The 19,447-nt window shown below is 36.6% G+C and overlaps 1 pseudogene; it reads left to right on the top strand.

Annotated features, from left to right (window-relative positions):
- Window positions 1–13,105: 13,105 nt before the first annotated feature.
- On the top strand, window positions 13,106–15,163 carry LOC106413102 (annotated as a pseudogene).
- Window positions 15,164–19,447: the final 4,284 nt, after the last annotated feature.

The following is a 19,447-nucleotide window of genomic DNA, read 5'->3' as shown; positions in this document are numbered from 1 at the left end:
GTCTTTGTAGAGGAATGATCTATAATAGTTTTGTTTGTGGTCTGTTTTGTGAATTGCATATCTACTTTTTTAGTTGTGATTTTTTTGTAAAATCAGTAATAATGTTTTCCAAGATGTATTAAATGTGCTAACAATGTGTATACACATTTACAAATCAATGAAATAATAGACTTCAGTAGCCTTTTTCTTATCTTTGGATCTCTCATATGCAATAATAAACTCCAATGGCCTTTTCCTCATCTTAATAAACAAGAATGTTGGTAGCTTTATATTGATACAACATTTTAAGAAGCATTTTAACCCTTCTTCCAACTCATAACAATAGTCATCATTATTGTCTATAACAATAATACTTAAGAGATGGAAACAAACAATAGTAACTAGTCAAAGCATATCATATTTTATTATAAGTTTGCGTTGAAAAACTTAGTCAAATTTAGTAAAACTAAGGGAGATAACATATTTTGTAAATATGAGTTTTACATATCTTGAAGTTACTTATCACTCTTAAAAATACAAGTTATTCAAAAACTAACGTAGAAGACTTAAAAACAAGCGGAGAAGACGCGGACGACTTCAATCTAAGTTGTCCAGACGACTAAACTATACGTCGTCTGGTCAACGCAGAGGTTATTTTTGCAATTGACTTTGAAATCTGTTATTTCGGACGACTGAAAAATAAGTCGTCTACTATTGTTTGGCTAAAAAAAAACTCCAAAAAAGCTAGACGACTTACATTTCAGTCATCAAAGGTTAGTTTTGCATTTGACTGGATTATTTCAGAAGTTTGACGACTTACATTTCAGTCGTCTAGTGAAAATTAAAATAATAATATTTTTTTAAAAGTAGACGACTTACAGTTAAGTCGTCATAGGTTAGTTTTGCAATTGAAAAAAAAAACTTCAATATTTAATTATATACAGATGACTTATAATTCAGTCGTCCACGAAACGACTGAAATGTAAGTCGTCCAGGATTTACGAGGTTTGACCAGAATCTCGGAAAAAAATCCTGGACGACTTACAAGTAAGTCGTCTCGTGGACGACTGAATTATAAGTCGTCTGTGTATAATTAAATTTTGAAGTTTTTTTTTCAATTGTAAAACTAATCTATGACGACTTAACTGTAAGTCGTCTACTTTAAAAAAAATATTATTATTTTAATTTTCGCTAGACGACTGAAATGTAAGTCGTCTGGGGAAGTCAAACTTCTGAAATTATCCAGTCAAATGCAAAACTAACCTATGACGACTGAAATGTAAGTCGTCTAGGTTCTTTGGAAATGTTTTTGAAACAAAAAAAAACAGATGACTTAACTTTCAGTCGTCTCAGGTTACAGATTTCAAAGTCAATTGCAAAAATAACCTCTGCGTTGACCAGACGACTTCCAGGTAGGTTGTCTACAGCCAGACGACTTCCCAAGTAAGTCGTCTGACGAACAGATCTAGAAAAAAACTCGATGTCATACCTTAAATTGGTGAGATAAGTTCCTTAGCATACATAAGGCTTCTCCAAGCACACAGAATCACAAACGAAAGTAACCCACCCAGAATCGTTAGCTTCTATGACTCTATGAACCATAAAAAATTTAGAATCAAAATCTTAGGTTTTTTTAGCTCATTGTGGAGAGAAAGTGAGAGATATGTTGTGTTTAGTTCACAAGAATGGAAAAAGAAGAAGGGTAAATCGATTTTGGGAGCATTAAGAGCTTCAAATTGGTTGTTCATGGTGGTTGTGGTATTGATGACAATGGCAATCTTGTAATTACTTGAAGATGATAAGGGTGAGAGAGTAAAAATATCATTTTCGAAAAAAAAAAAAGAAAAAAAAAATTGATGGCATTTTCGTAAATTATATGAACTTGTGGGGTGAATAAGACAAAACCAATTTTCAAAAAAAAAGGAGGTTAGTTTTGTGTTTGACTTTAAGTTATAGGTCAATTTTGCAAAAAAACCCTTTTAAAAATCTTCAAACCAATAATAATAGATTTTGCTAAAATTTTGAAAATTTATAAACCAATAACAATGGAGTTTCAAAATTTTATAATTCCTCGAGAATTCTATTACCAATAACCCCTCCTTCTTAGATTGAAATGGAAAAATATCTATTATTTTAATAATTATTCTATTAAAAGTATCAGAATTATTAAATCTATGGTTCCATAACTGTCAATCATGTCTTATGGGGAATCGTATATGATAATTCTACTTGTACCATCTTGAAATCGCATATACAGAATTTTTTTTGTTGGTTCTAGTTGAGGCAGGTTGAAGATCCTTTGTAAATAATTTTCTTTATTAATTAGCATAACTTTTAATAAATCATTTTCTACTTGAATTCCTCTTGTTGTAGAAAAACGAACTAAATTTTTGTGCCTTTTGGCTAAATGGATTTCCACTATTATGAGGGACTTATTGGATTACAGATTTTGGAAAAAAATTAAGAATTTCAAATAGGATGGAATTCAGCTAAATGTAATTTGCTTTTAAGGATTTTAATATAGATTTTGATGATGGAATATAAGAATATAATTAAAGAAAACTAATAGAACTAAACAAGAACATGATATATCTAACTGGTCACAAATGTCAACCGAGATTAAATTTTTATAAGAGATTTGAAAATCAGTTATTCTGAAACAATTTTTTTTCTTAATTAAACTCTATACATTATGAAATAGAGGGAGTAATATTCTTAAGTAAGTTATATAATAGTTGTTAGGGTAAAATAAAGCATGATTCTTTATGATACTACATAAAGATGAAGTAAATAAGTAAAGCTAGAAAAATATATCAACGATAATGTTATATTGTCAATAGAGCATAAATACAATGTATTGGTTCAGAAGCTTTATTTCTAGTCGTATGCTTCTATGGTTGAAACTGAATTATAGTCGATCTCCTCTTCTAAGGTTTAGAGTCCATTTTATAGATCTTTGAAGTCAAAATCTAGGTTAGATCCTGAAATATGGAAAGATTAATAGAAGTTTTCATTTTTCCTAGAGGCAGAGGGAGATGTAACCCGGAAATCGGTAATCAATTAAGTTGGAGAAAAAGGTCGGCTTCCTACTATAAACAGAAGGATTTGATTCATGGATTGTTATTTCCAACAACAGTGGTGAATTGCATTTTTAAAATAGTGAGATATTGTGGTACTAACCTCTATTGTTTGTCTTTTAATATAATACTAGCCTTTGACCCGCACGTTCGGGGTAACTTTTTATTATATAGCTTTTAAGTTTGAAAAATTATGTATTTATATGTTTTTTCGGTTACAAATCATTATTTTATATAAAAAGCTAAAACAATTGATGAGATTCTTTATATTTTTTCAACATATTCGGTCATAATTTAAAATAAACATTAATTTTATAATTAAAAATAATTTTTTAGTATCCTAAATGAATTAAATAGTTAATGTTTTCGAATAACATATTTCGTAAACAACACTTAAAGTAAATGTTAGCTACTCTTCTCAGATATGGGAACATCATATGACTGGAAAACTGAGAAGCGCTTGTACTAAGGAATGGACAGAAGTGGAGGCTCTTCTTGTTCGGTCTGATAGTGATAAGAAGAGATCATTTTATACGAGATATGCTTTCCAAGCCATTGTTCACGATATGGAGAGAAAGAAATAAGATTAAGCATGGTGAGAAACCTTTGCCCATGGCTGTTTGTGAAGAAACTGATGGACAAAGGCGTTAGGAACAAGATAAACCTAATGAGATTGAAAGGAGGCAAAAAAATGGAGGATGCTCTTCAATATTGGTTTAGCACATGAGTGTAAATATTTGAGGTCTATTAGAAGTAAAGAAGCTAAAGGATAGAAATATCTTTTATTATGGTCTACACTTTGATGTAAAAAGGTTTTTTTTATGAATAAAATTTAGCATTCATTCAAAAAAAAATGTTAGCTATATTATATTTCTTTTATATAATCATTTTTAGCTATAATCAATTTATTAATTTTAAAAAATTTAAAAATTTTAGTAAGATTTTGTTAGATTTTTCTAAACAGATTTATAATTTAATATCTTTCTAATTATTTAAAAAATAGAAATGTTATATATTCAACAGAGTAATGTAAATAACCAAATACATGTAATTAATGAAATAGACCAATTGTGACCTTTTTATGGTAGATAAATAATGTACTTCTATTTTATTAAAGAGAAGGTGTAAATAACAATTGATTCATTTTATATTTTATCAAAGTACAAAATGTAATCTTTCTTCTAGAAAAGATTTGAATGTAAGTTACAACTGCTTCTTGTTTTGATATCAATCTTCTTATTTGAAATGAGTATTTCGTTATTGTTGGCCTACTCTACAATGTGAATTATATTTTCTTGCCGTTGGTCACTGTCATCCATAAACAATATCAAAGCTTTTGTTGAAGTTTGAGAGAATGATGCATCGCCTCATTGTATAGAATCATTCATGTTCATTTCTTTTGAACACTTTTTTTTTTTTTTGACAACGAAAAGCTATTCTATTACTCAAACTTGAGATGGTCTGGGTAACCAAACCGGAATAGAACAACCAACAAAATGAAGCTCTCTATGGGACAATCTTGCCGTCCTAGCTAAAAAATCAGAAGTCCAATTTTGCTCTCGTGGGATATGAGTATTCTTGAAGTCTGGGAAGCATATCTGCAGAGTCTCTATCCTCTCCAATTATGTCGCAAAACATGGCCAAGCTCGTGGCTCCTTAATCATGGCAATCAAATCCTTACAGTCCGTTCCAAAGCTCTGGCATGTTAAGTATTGTAGCATGCTCTCCATCGCCCATCTTAGTGCTTCTAGTTCTGAATGCAGAGGAGACTCCCGTCGAATGTAGTTTCGTGTTCCCATAAGTTGAACCTTCCCCAAGTTGTCCATCCAAGCCCATCCACACCCGCTGAACTGTGATGTAGATGTCCAAGAGCCATCAATCATACATATACTACCCAAGCTTAAGACTTGAGGTTGATCACTACTATGTTCTTGTTGAGGTGATGGCACCATCTCATTTGCATCGAACCAGGCTTGACACTCATTCTCTGCATATCGAATTAGCTCCAAAGGATCTCGATCAATTCCCCTAAAAAGCTTATCATTCCTGGCTTTCTAAATATACCAGATTCAGACAGGATGAACAATGTTGTCCTTTCTCCAGAAGAGATAGTCCATATTAGCATAGACACTTGATACTGGAAAGATAGTTGTACTCGTTGGCGTTGAGGATAAGGCCCAAACTTGTAAGGCTGGTGGACAATCAAAGATTGCATGAGTGACAGATTTTTCTGGTTCTGCACATCTCGGGCAGTAATTCTTTTGAACACTTTTTAGTGGAAATTAATGCATTAAATATTGTTGCCATGATTTTAGTCAAATTTTGATTAAGAATAATGCATTAATATGCATAGAAAATACAAAGAATATTTATGGTAAGATTTTAATTATTTCAAGTGGCAGACAGTTGTAAATAACTTGTAAAACTAAAGAATAACTTATTTTCGTATTTCTCTTTTAATAGATTAGATTAAACGGATTTTGTACTGGCTTGGGGTGTTAATATTATCAAACTAATTTCTTTCTGTTAACAGAAAATATGCTTATAAAGAAATATAACAAGAGAGTATATACCTAATGTGTTGTCAAAAATATAAACAAGTGAGGATATAACTAAAAATGATGCGAAGGTCTGCACTTCGCATTCTATATATTCCCCAACATTTCTGCACTCAAACCATCCCTTCAATATCTCTCTCCCAAGCTACGAAATTGATAACAAGCTGAGGATATCGAATTCTATAATTCATTTATGATTTATAAACATCAACATTTTGGCGTAAGTTTATGAAAAAAAAAACATTTTGGCATATGTAATATAATCTTGGGCTTATTTGCTTACTAGCTGTATTGGGAGTAAGAATTTTAAAAAATAACATTGATTTGACGTAATAAAGCAACTAACAATTAACACCATTGATTTTGACATAAAAAATATCATTGATTTTGCTTACCACCCACTTTATTGTTACAATATGTCTACAATATGTAAACAATACAATTATCATCATTTATGTCTAGCTTTACTTGAGAACAAAAGTCTATTGTGCCGTTTTATACTCTTTCCTTTTTTTAATATCAATAGTTTTAGAGAATTTTTTATGTTCCAAATTATATGACGTTTTCGGTTTTCTATATAAAATTTATTAACACCTAATGTTATATGACTAATGATAATATATTTTATATTTTATTATTGGTTGATTTGTGATTAGATAAATAATTAATGATGTTTTTCTTTAGAAACTATAAAAATTTAATGATTTTTTAATTTATGTGCACAATTGCTTATATTAAAAAAACGGAGAGAATATATTTTTGTGGATTTGATGTTTAAGTACTACAATCAATTTTTTTATTTGAGAAAATAGCTTAAAGTTAATTGGAGCATATCACAATGTTTACGGACTTTCGTAAGATATAAGTAAATACTATTTTACTACAAAACCTCAGAAAACAGTACCAAAAAGCTTATACAAACAATTTTTGTAAAGCTAAACTCAACAACGTTTTACGAACCAGTTTTCATAAAATAAAACCAAACAATTTTTTATAAAGTTCCGTAAAACTAAGCAATTTTTATGGCATGATCTTCAGAAAAACAAAAGAAAATGGGAGGGACCAACAAGTTTCCACCAAGGTTCTCTCTCTCTCTCCCATTTTCCTCGCAATTCTATCTCTCTATAACTTCTCTCCTCTCCTCTCCTCTCCTCTCCTCTCCTCCTTGTTCATTCACTCTCTCTCCTCGCCCCTTCACTCGCCAGAGAGTTGTTCTCAGGCAATTCATAGTTCTGTGTTTGGAAATCTTTAGTTTCAATCCGCCGAATAAACGTTAAGTCTAAATGGCTAATCGTAAACACCAAATAATTTTTTTATGAAATTAAATGATATTTTCATCGTTTTATAAACCAACGGCACAAGAGGACAGTAAACCGCAATTCGAACAAAAAGATGAGATTAAAGAGCTGCCTCCCAAAACGGATCAAAATGTAAAATCGGTCCAAAACCTAGGAAAACCCAGACAAAAGTTGGTTTCTTTTACTTGCGGAAGATAGAGACGAGAAGGAAAAATATGAGGGACAGTTACGGAAGATGAAAATTGATAATTGGAAATGTTGGAAGAAAAAGAAAACTCAGAAAATAATTAAAAAAAACATGAAGACCAGATCAATGGAAACATTAAAGGAAACGAGAAAAATACTAGAAGAAAAAAAGAAGAAGATAGATATGAATGTTAGAGGAATTCAGAAAAGTCACTGGCGCAGCGTATCAACGGTAACTCAGCTAAAATCTAAAGATTTAGGTTAAATCTTTAGAGACCTGACTTATTGAATCGAAGAACTTAATCAAATTCGATACAAGGCTCTCGTATTGACGACAGAATCGAATCAATGCAAGGCTTTAAAGAAACTTTAGTTTATTATCTTTCAAAAACCCCTTATCAAAGCCAACTTACAATCTCTTATATAGGATCCTAGAGACGGTTTATAATAACCTAACTCTATTAAAAAAAGAAAATCTACTAAAAGGAATTCATAATTAGAAAAGGAAATCTTCTAAAAACCGAAATAGAAAAACAGTTGCTTGGTGGTGAAGGTATCATGATGCTGCATCAGGTCCCCCGGGTGAGAAAGATTCGACCTCGAATCAGGAACGGATCCGGTGGAGCATAGCGAGAGAGATAACGAACATTGAATACATCCGAGGTAGTGATATGAGCTGGAAGTTGCAGACGATATACATTATCATTAATACGCTCCAGGATTGTAAGAGGACCTATTTTCTTTGCCTTGAGTTTGTTATAAGCATGAGCTGGCATTCGATCCTTAGTGAGAAACGCCCAAACTTGATCACCAACTTCAAATAGGACACGGCGACGATGAGAATCAGACGCTGCTTTGTACTTTGACGAGGAGGACTGAAGATTGGTGATAACCTGCGCATGAACTTGATGAATATTGTCGACAAAATCAGCAGCGACTCCATGAAGACGGGTATGGTCTGGAAGAGTAGTTAAATCCAAAGGACCACGAGGAAGAAGACCATAAACGACCTGAAATGGACTGAAACCTGAACTTCGATTGAGTGCATGATTATGAGCAAACTCTGCTTGAGGAAGTTTTGAATCCCACGAATAATGGAATCACCAACAAGACATCGTAGCAAGTTACCCAACGATCTATTAGTCACCTCTGTTTGACCGTCCGTTTGGGGATGATAAGCGGAACTCATGTCGAGACTGGTGCCGAGAAGCTTCCAAAGAGATCGCCAGAGGCCCAGAAGTGACCCAAGAAGCGTGAATCACGGTCTGAGACAATAGAAGTAGGCAACCCATGAAGTCTATAAACCTCACGGAAGAAGAGTGTCGCAACTTGAACTGCATCCGTCGTTTTTTTACAGGGAACAAAGTGCACCATTTTTGAGAATCGATCCACGACAACAAAGATTGAATCAAACCTTTTTGTGTACGAGGAAGACCCATGACGAAATCCATACTGTTGTCAGTCCACGGTTGCGTTGGTATAGGTAACGGCATGTAGAGACCAGCGTTTGTAGCATGTCCTTTCGACGTTTGACAGGTCGTGCATCTCTCCACAAAACGCTCAACATCGCGTCTTAGAGCCGGCCAGAAATATGACGCAGAGATCAAATGCAATGTTCTGTCGCGTCCTATATGACCCTCATTATGTGTTTCAGCGATTAGTTGAAGACGGAGGCTACAATCCAAAACGCAGAGACGGTCGCCACGAAAAAGAAACCCATCATGAAGAGTGAAATCGCGTGATACGCCATTCTGAACATCAAGAAGAATCTGACCAAAATATTCATCAGACTCGTATAAGTCAGCAAAAGCTGCAAAGCCGGGAACTGAAACATGAAGAACACCCAGCAAAGAACGACGACGGCTTAGTGCGTCAGCCACTCGATTGGAGATACCCGACGTGTGCTTGATAACAAAAGTAAACTGTTGTAAATAAGACACCCACGAGACATGACGAGCCAAGACCTTATCTTGACTACTCAAGTGTTTTAACGCATCGTGATCTGTATAGAGAACGAATTCTTTATGAAAAAGATAATGTCTCCAGTGCTTGATTGCTTGAACCACAGCATAAAACTCCACATCATAAGTACTATAACGTAAACGAGCTCCTGCCAGCTTTTCACTGAAGAAGGCGATAGGCCGGTTTCGCTGACTCAAGACAGCACCGATTCCCAACTTAGAAGCATCACAATGGAGTTCAAAGACCTGGGTAAAATCAGGAAGAGCAAGTATAGGAGCTGAAATAAACTTTGATTTGATAATCTCAAACGCGGTGGCTGCGGCGGGAGTCCATGCGAAGACACCATCCCGTCGAATACAATCCGTGAGAGGCGCCATTAAGCTGCTAAACTGTGGCACAAATCTTCGATAAAAAGATGCGAGACCATGAAAGCTTCGTGTCTCAGACAATGTAGATGGAGTTGGCCACGTTTTAATTGCATCCACTTTACTAGGATCCACAGCGAGTCCTTCTGCGGAAACAATGTAGCTGAGAAAGTGGACTTTAGGAGAGCCGAACTCACACTTCTTCATCGTCGCATAGAATTGATCCTGACGAAGGATAAGAAGGACTGCTTCCAAGTGTTCTAGATGCTCGGCTAATGACTTACTGAATATCAGAATATCATCAAAGTAAACCACCACAAATTTACCAATAAACAGCCGAAGAGACTGATTCATAACCCGCATGAAGGTACTAGGGGCATTGGAAAGCCGGAAAGGCATAACAAGCCATTCAAACAGCCCTTCTCTGGTTTTGAATGCTGTCTTCCACTCATCACCCGGTTGAATATGGATTTGATGGTATCCACTGCGAAGATCGAGTTTAGAAAAGGTTGTTGCAGCACCAATTTGGTCTAATAGATCATCAAGACGTGGTATTGGAAATCGATAGCGGACTGTAATCTTATTAATAGCACGGCTATCGACACACATTCTCCATGATCCATCTTTTTTGGTATGAGCAAAGCTGGAACTGCACACAGACTCAAACTCTCACGCAAGTATCCTTTCGTGATGAGATCCTCAACTTGTCGTCGCAGTTCTTCATGCTCACTTGGACTCATACGGTAATGAGCTCGATTAGGTAGGATAGCATCTGGAACTAGATCAATACGGTGTTGAATATCTCTTAGAGGAGGAAGGCCAGTTGGTAACTCGTCGGGGAAGACGTCCTGAAACTTGGTCAACAGACCTTTAAAGCTATCCGGAATTTGCGGTAAAGATGTGTTGACTGGTGAGTTCAGCAGGATCAGAACACGTCCCTCTTCTCGTATCTTTTGCTCAAAAGGTTTGCGTTGGAGAATAAGGACTGGTGAGGACGGTAAACTCTGCTTCTCAGGTAAAAGGGGTTGCAGTGTGAAGTTTTTATCGTTGAAATGGAAGCTATAGGTATTGTGATAACCATCGTGTTTTACTCGATGATCAAATAGCCAAGGGCGTCCTAAGAGAAGATGACAAGCATCCATCGGTGCTACATCACAATAAATTTGATCCTGGAATGTGCCACCAACTGAATATGATATGAGAGCACATCGAGTAATGGTCAAGTCTGTCTTCTTGTCTAGCCATGCGAGTTTATATGGATATGGATGAAGTTCTGTTGTCAGATTTAGTTTGTTGACAACGTCCTCTCCCACTACGTTTTCACTACTTCCCGAGTCAATAATAAATTTGCAAACCTTGCCGGCAATAGTACACTTCGAGTGGAACATGTTATGGCATTGTGGATTGTCATCAATATGGCGTGGAGCAAGGCAAACACGTCGCATCATCAAACAAGGACCAGTGTCTGCGATCAGGTCCTCTGTTTCTTCTAGATTTTCTGCAATTTTCTCATCATAAATAACCTCTACGTCCTTGCTAGCGGCATCAAGAAGAAGTCCCCTGCGATTTCTTTTCGGACAATTGGCTTGTCGATGACCAATCTCTCCGCAAGCGAAACATCGTAGTGAAGATGGTCGAGTTGTTGTCTTATCCGTCAAAGGCATGAGGGCAGTTTCAGCTTGTTGAGGAAGCGAATCATCGACTAAATTTGTAGACTGCTGTTGCTGAACTGGTCGGGTAGTACGAGACGCAGACCAAGAGTAATTGCTTTTAGTTTGAGATTCAATGGTGAGTGCCTGTTGGTGAGCTTCTGATAAGGTCAATGGATTAAACAAGTTGATAGTGTGATGGATCTGTTGACGCAGGCCGGCAGTGAATCGAGCAACCAACTGTTGTTCTGAATCTTGAATATCAACTCTTGTAAGCAGCAAAAAAAAATTCTTGGGAATATTCAGCAACTTAACAAGTTCCTTGACGAATATGATGTAGTCGTTGGAACATTAGCTGATCATAGTTGTAAGGCAAGAATGTCTTTTTAAGTTTTGATTTAAGCTTATCCCATGACATGATCTTGGGTTTTCCAAGACAGGCTCGTGTAGTTTTTAGTTGTATCCACCATGCTGCTGCTCTGTTGCGGAATCGCATTGTTAACAACGGAACACAACGTTCCATTGGTGCTCTCTTGAATTCAAGAATTTCTTCAACTGTGACTATCCAATCGAGAAGTTCTTCGGCGGATGAGTTGCCATGGAACTCTGGAATCTCTGTTTTGAATCCTGTTTCCCATGGAACAACAGCTGCTGCACCGCGAATGTTATCTTGACCGAGTACACGGTCGTTGAGAGGAGCGAAGGGGTTCACATGTTCTGCTGCTGCGGCGGCAAATAGGTTTGCTTCTTCATCGTCTTCTGCATCGTTGCTGCTCGCACGTTCAACATTATCGCGAACTGGTGGTTGTTGTTGAACATTAAGGTTGTGGAGGGCGGCGGCGATAGTTTGCATCTGAGCCTGAAGCTCAGCGATTGCATCACGGGTGATTTCTGCTTCGGTTCGAACAGGTGCTCGTCGAGGTCTTGCCATGGTGAATGGAAAAATTTTCGAGGAGCGTAGCAAAGCTCTGATACCAACCTGGCACAGCGTATCAACGGTAACTCAGCTCAAATCTAAAGATTTAGGTTAAATCTTTAGAGACCTGACTTCTTGAATCGAAGAACTTAATCAAATTCGATACAAGGCTCTCGTATTGACGACATAATCGAATCAATGCAAGGCTTTAGAGAAACTCTAGTTTATTATCTTTCAAAAACCCCTTATCAAAGCCAACTTACAATCCCTTATATAGAAAACAAGCAAGTGGATCCTAGAGACGGTTTATAATAACCTAACTCTGTTAAAAATAGAAAATCTACTAAAATGAATTCATAATTAGAAAAGGAAATCTTCTAAAAACCGAAATAGAAAAACAGTTGCTTGACGGTGAAGGTATCATGATGCTGCATCAGTCAGCTGACCTACAATTCTGTATATGTTTGAGGTCGAGGCCAGAGATGGGGATTGGATCTGAACATCTTTTATGCTCTTAGAATGTTTAGCATATTATTGTTATTGTTTTACGAGCTGTGACTCAAACATTTGAGAGCTTAGGCTTTAGGCTGTTTAGTCTATCACATCTAGTTATATGTTTTTACTGCTTTGCTTCGTTTCCATATTGAAATCTTGCTGCCAACACGAACCTTCTACTGGTCATATTTCTTATAAGCACTTATGAGAATTTGTAATAAAATTCATCTTTGAATCGTTTGCATTTGTCTTTTCTCATTACTGGTTATTTTGTGTGATATAATCTAGAAAATTTGATTCCTTCTAAAGTTGTATCAAAAAAAAATTGATTGTGCGAATTTTGACTCCAATATGTGGTCTATTCTGCATGGTGACTTCGTCTCTGGTTCATTTTGTGTCTAGTAGTGTGTCCTTTTCTCAACTTACGATTTATAAACGACAACATTTTGGCGTATGTAAGCTAATGTTTAGATATTTAAAATATTGTTTCATTATTGAACACATTCTTTTCTTTAATGTCTTTCTTTTAGACGTGAAGCCAAGAATCATACTAGCTAGTTTTTGTTCTCGTATCCAACAGGGGGGATCAGAATGCCTACACGTTAATATTGTACGAAGTATATCAATAAAAAAGTATTAACTTTTAATGTGTGAAATCAGGAGAGACGACCAAAGCTTAGATGGCCGAACAACAACTAGGAGTGCTGAAGGCACTCGATCTTGCGAAAACCCAACTTTACCATTTCACGACGATTGTCATCGCCGGTATGGGTTTCTTTACTGATGCCTACGATCTCTTCTGCGTTTCCTTGGTGACCAAGCTTCTTGGCCGACTCTACTACTTCAATCCGTTGTCAGAAAAGCCTGGCTCACTTCCCCCTCATGTCGCGGCTGCAGTCAACGGTGTGGCTCTCTGTGGGACCCTTGCCGGTCAACTCTTTTTCGGATGGCTCGGTGACAAGCTTGGAAGGAAAAAAGTGTATGATGATCCTGTGTTCTGTTGCTTCTGGTCTGTCTTTCGGTGACAAAGCCAAGGGTGTCATGACCACTATCTGCTTCTTCAGGTATAATTTTTGTATATCACTGTCTTCCTTTAAAATCATTTATGTAAACAATTTTTATTTAGGTTTTGGCTGGGATTCGGTATTGGAGGTGACTACCCTCTTTCTGCCACCATCATGTCTGAATACGCAAACAAGAAGACTCGTGGAGCTTTTATCGCGGCAGTGTTCGCCATGCAAGGCGTCGGTATCTTAGCCGGAGGTTTTGTGGCACTAGCAGTCTCTTCCATTTTTGACAAAAATTTCCCAGCTCCGTCCTATGCAGTCGACAGGGCTCTCTCGACCCCTCCTCAAGCAGATTACATTTGGCGAATCATCGTCATGTTTGGTGCTCTACCCGCAGCCTTGACTTACTATTGGCGTATGAAGATGCCCGAAACTGCTCGTTACACCGCATTGGTGGCCAAGAACATCAAGCAGGCCACACAAGAAATGTCCAAGGTCCTACAAGTGGATCTTGAGATGGAGGAAAGAGCAGATTTCATTAAAGACCCCAGACTAAACTATTGCTTGTTCTCTAAGGAATTCGCCAAACGGCATGGTCTTCCCCTGCTCGGATGTACATCCACTTGGTTCTTGCTTGACGTTGCCTTCTACAGCCAAAACTTGTTCCAAAAAGATATTTTTCGGCTATCGGTTGGATCCCTAAGGCAGAAACCATGAACGGAATCAACGAGGTTTACATGATTGCTCGAGCACAAACTCTCATAGCATTCTGTAGTACTGTACCCGGCTATTGGTTCACAGTTGCATTTATTGAAATTATGGGAAGATTTGCTATCCAGCTGATGGGATTTTTCATGATGACCGTCTTTATGTTTGCCATTGCCTTCCCTTACGACCACTGGATCAAACCAGAAAACCGTATTGGATTTTTGGTTATGTACTCCCTCACATTCTTCTTCGCCAACTTTGGACCAAACGCAACCACCTTCATTGTACCGGCTGAGATATTCCCGGCTAGGCTAAGGTCCACATGCCATGGTATATCAGCCGCTACAGGTAAGGCTGGAGCCTTTGTCGGAGCTTTTGGGTTTTTATACGCAGCTCAGCCCCAAGACAAGACCAAAACGGACGCAGGATATCCACCGGGCATTGGAGTCAAGAATTCTCTCATCATGCTTGGTGTCATTAACTTCATTGGTATGCTCTTCACTTTTCTTATCCCTGAGCCCAAGGGTAAGTCTCTTGAAGAGCTGTCCGGTGAATCAGAAGTCAGGAAATCATTAGGCAGTCATAATGTCATATTTTCTACCAGTTCATGTTAATTAAGTTTTCTTTTGCAATTTTTCTGGTTTCGCGATGGGCGATGTGATATTTGGAATAATGCACGTCTACACTTTTTTGTGACCATATATGATCAGTCCCCATATACGGTCAATAGATACTTGGTCATTGTTATGTTTATACTTCCATTTACACGTCGACCTCTTTCATACTTACTAAACATATTAAAACCATTTGAAACATTAATTTTACATAGCTAACCGAGTCTCCACATTAAAGCATCTTATACATGAACTTATATATGAAATTGAATTCATATGTATTTGTTTTTCCAAATATCCTATGTTTTCGAATATGCTTTCTTTTATTTATGATTTTAACTATTGCTAAATAATAATTAATCTTATGACTATATGTATCCAGATTGTCAGTCTCAAATGTCAACTGTTAAGAGTTGAACGATTCGACTACAAAAAAAAGAAAAGGAAATTCGTAACTTCTCGACGATGGTGGTATTAAAACTCCTTATTTTAATTTAAGAAAATGCATTTATATATTGCAAATAACAATAATTGCATAGTTTAATCAAATATACATATATACGATAGTTGGAAGCTAAAAACTGAAATGGTCTCTAGATTACTTATATTTTAGTAACTCAACGACGAGGATGCACATCTCTTATATAGTTATATATACTAAAGAAGGAACATTTTTAAAAAAATAACTTTGCTTTCATCTATTTACATTCTTAGCAAAAAAAAAAACTTTGCTTTAACAGAATTGCCATTATTTACGCAGAGAACTCACATTCATTCTCAACCTTCTTATACAAAATGAACATAAATTACTAGAGTATTTACAATACTATGTCATTGCATATTAACTATGCGATAGTGCTTTCCAAAACTGAATGTAACCGATTTTGATACATAATTATTGTTATGTATAGAACATTTAAATAGAAATATATTTATTACACTACGATATGTTCGACCCATTTTTATAATATACTAGAGCCGGTCAGCCCTACAGACGGGAGGAAAATTAACAAATAATTAAAGTAGTTAGAGTAAATATTCAATATAAATTATTGTTATTTTAAAATATACATATTTGTTAAATTTTGTACATGTCATTGTATTTGAAGACTAAATAAACTATGTCATTTAAAAATTAGTTATGATTTTTTTAAAATAAATATACTTGTTATTTTTTAAAATATGATTTCTTTTTTCATGTTAAAAGGTTTAAAATGATTTTCTTTTGTTAAGTAATCTATTTTTAATTATATATAAAGAAATAGATGTGGCATTACATCATTTTTGTGATTTTACAGCATTATATATAAAGAATTTTTTTCATGTAAAAAGGAGGTATGTTTCTTTCCACCAGCGCTTTTTCTGTGGTTTTTCTCTTGTATCAACAATATTGATCATGCTTTATTTTTCTCTTATCGTGACATCCACCTTTCTTTCCAGAATATTTTCGGAATTCCTTCTGAGTTCATGGTCTCGAGTGGCTTTATTAATTTACCAAAAAAATATGACAATGGGCAAGCAATAAAATATTATTATTCAGTTTAGTGGCCATTATTAAAAGCATGTTTATTACGGATCTTTTAGGTTGTAATTGGCATGTCCCTCGTAATATGTCTGATTCTTACGGTGTTCATCACAACTGGCACAAGAAGAGTATATTTTGGGAGTTGCCATATTGGAAGGATCTTCTTCTGCGCCACAACCTCGATGTGATGCATATAGAGAAGAATTTCTTTGAGAACATCATGAATACAATATTGAATGTCCCAGGAAAGACAAAAGACAAAATAAAATCGAGGTTGGACTTGCCGGATATTTGCTCAAGAAGCGAGTTACATATTAAGAGCAATGGACAAGTTCCCGTTCCGATATTCAGATTATCTTCAGAAAAAAAGTCGGTGTTGTTCAACTGGGTGGCATCAGAAGTGAAGTTCCCCGATGGGTATGTTTTGAATCTCTCTAGATGTGTTGAAAAGGGTCAAAAGTTCTCCGAGATGAAGAGTCATGATTGTCATGTATTTATGCAACGACTACTGCCCTTTGCATTTGCGGAGCTGTACATGAAGCACTTGCAGGTACGTAGTGTATTATATCACAATAATTTACAAAATAATATATGACTAACAATGTGTTTAATTTTTTTTGGAATATAAAAGGCATTGGAGCATTTTTCAGGGATCTGAGCACACGCACTCTTAAAGAAGAAGTTGTGGAACAGCTTCAGGAGAACATTCTCATCTTATTGTGCAACTTGGAGAAGATATTTCCTCCCGGATTTTTTGACGTCATGGAGCATCTAGCTGTCCACCTCCCATATGAGGCATTGCTTCGTGGACCTGTACATTACGGATGGATGTATCAGTATGAGCGAGCCATGAAATATTTGAAGGGAAAAACAAAGAACCTCGCCAAAGTTGAAGGTTCTATAATTGCTGGAAGTTTGACGGAAGAAGTTTCTCACTTCACATCGTACTACTTTGCGTCAAAAGTACGTAACCGGAGAAGAGCTCCAAGAAGATATGATGATGGTGGTGTTGCGCCAACATATGCAGTTGCTGGTGTTCCAGACATCTTTAGCCAGATTGGGCGACTCGGTGGGAAGTCTAAAGAGGTTTGGTGGGAAACACTATAAGTATAATTAATTGTATAATTGCGAGAGATTCATTCCTATAAAATGTGATTTTACAGCCTATTTGTTTCTCAAGTCGAAGAAACATTTCCTGGTATATCCACAAGTGACGTAGACAAAAGGAAAGATCAACACTTCATTAAGTGGTTGCGGAATCAGGTATTAACTCAAACTCTTTTTTCATACATGATCTGTATTTCATTAACATTCTCTTTATTTTTGCAGGTTGATTATGACGACGACGATGCAGATTATCCTAAGTGGTTACACGAAGTAATTCAATCTCCACCTGTAAAGGTCACCACATCACAGATGTATTTCACACGAGGTTATACTTTTCATACATATGAGTATGGTAGACAGCGGGCGACCAGTAACTATGGAATATGTGTGAAAGGGGAAACATATTTCTACGGGATCTTGACGGAGATTATTGAAGTCGAATTTCCAGGGATACTGAAGCTGAAATGCGTCCTCTTCAAATGTGAATGGTTCGACCCCGTCGTCAACAGAGGTGTTTGGTCTAACAAATTCGGTGTAGTTGATGTCAACGGTGGACGAAGGTACAACAAATTCGAGCCTTTCATCTTAGCTTCACAAGCAGACCAAGTTAGCTTCCTTCCATACCCTCGGATGAGAGATTCAAGTATAAATTGGTTAGCAGTGATCAAAGTTACACCTCGAGGACGAATCATCAGTGGAGAAGAACCACCATTGCAAGAAGAACATATAAATGAAGTCGAGGAACCTGAACAAGAAATTGATGACATCCTTCTCATTGATCCGCATAATCACGAGTACGAAGATCTTACCGATGATGCCACAGACGAAGCTGTTGAAGACGAGTTTAATGAAAATTATGATGTTTCTAGTGATGACGAGAATGTCGATGTATCCGATTGATGTATTTGTTTTATGAATAAGATGAGGAAGTTGGTTTTATGAATAAGATAATGTGGGGTTGTTTTATGAATAAGGTAATGTGGGAGTTTGTTTTATGAATAAGCAAACGTGGGAATTGTGGTTTGGAATGGAAATAAAAATGGGGTTTGGAATATATGAAGTAGAAAATAAGGAATATGGGGCTTGGGGTTGGGGTTTCGGATTCTAGGGATTTAAACATAACACTCGTTAATTCCACGTAAGCACAAATCGTCGTAAAGGACTCGGGATTGTCTCTCTTACTCAGGCCTCTCAGATCTTACCTATCGGGGCAGTATGTTCACTTGGTTGAATAACCAGACAGCAAAACTCCTCGCGAAGAAGATTGACAGGATCCTTGTCAATGACAATTGGCTCCTCTCTTTCCCAATCTCCTATGGTCATTTTGGTGATATGGATTTTTCGGATCACTATCCAAGTACTGTCATCATTAGCTCGCGGGCCAAAAGCAAGAAACCTTTCAAGATCTCTCACTTCCTTATGGATCACGAGCAGTTCACCCCTCGGTTGGAGGCCTTCTGGGACAACACCAACATTCCAGGAACTGCTATGTTCCAGTTTTCCAAGAAACTCAAGATGCTGAAATCAGTGATAAAAGACATCAACAGAGAGCATTATTCTGACTTGGAAAAATGGGTCCAAGAGTCACATGTTGGTATGCTATCTGCTCAAGCTGATCTCTTATCTTCTCCATCGGTTACTTCTGCCGAAAGAGAAAGAGAAGCCCATCAAAATTGGGTTAGGCTGGCAAAGGCTGAAGAAAAGTTTATCTATCAGCGATCAAGGGTGACTTGGGTGAAGCTGGGGGACTGTAACTCTTCTCTTTTCCATCGATCTATGCAGACCCGAAGATCAGGGAATCAGATACATTACCTAATAGATGACCAGAACAACAGGCTAGAGAATATCAATGATATTAAAAGCCATTGTGTGGACTACTATACGAACCTCCTTGGCAGCCCCTCCCCATCTCTCTCTACTGATGATATCGGGGAAATCCACCGTCTAACATCTTTCAAATGTGACGAGGCTTGTAAATGTATGCTCATGGCACCAGTTTCC

This window comes from Brassica napus, chromosome C7, assembly GCF_020379485.1.
Source record: "Brassica napus cultivar Da-Ae chromosome C7, Da-Ae, whole genome shotgun sequence".
Classification (NCBI taxonomy): Eukaryota; Viridiplantae; Streptophyta; class Magnoliopsida; order Brassicales; family Brassicaceae; genus Brassica; species Brassica napus.
The sequence above is the reverse complement of the archived record's forward strand: the minus strand, read 5'-3'. Positions and strand labels throughout refer to the sequence as shown.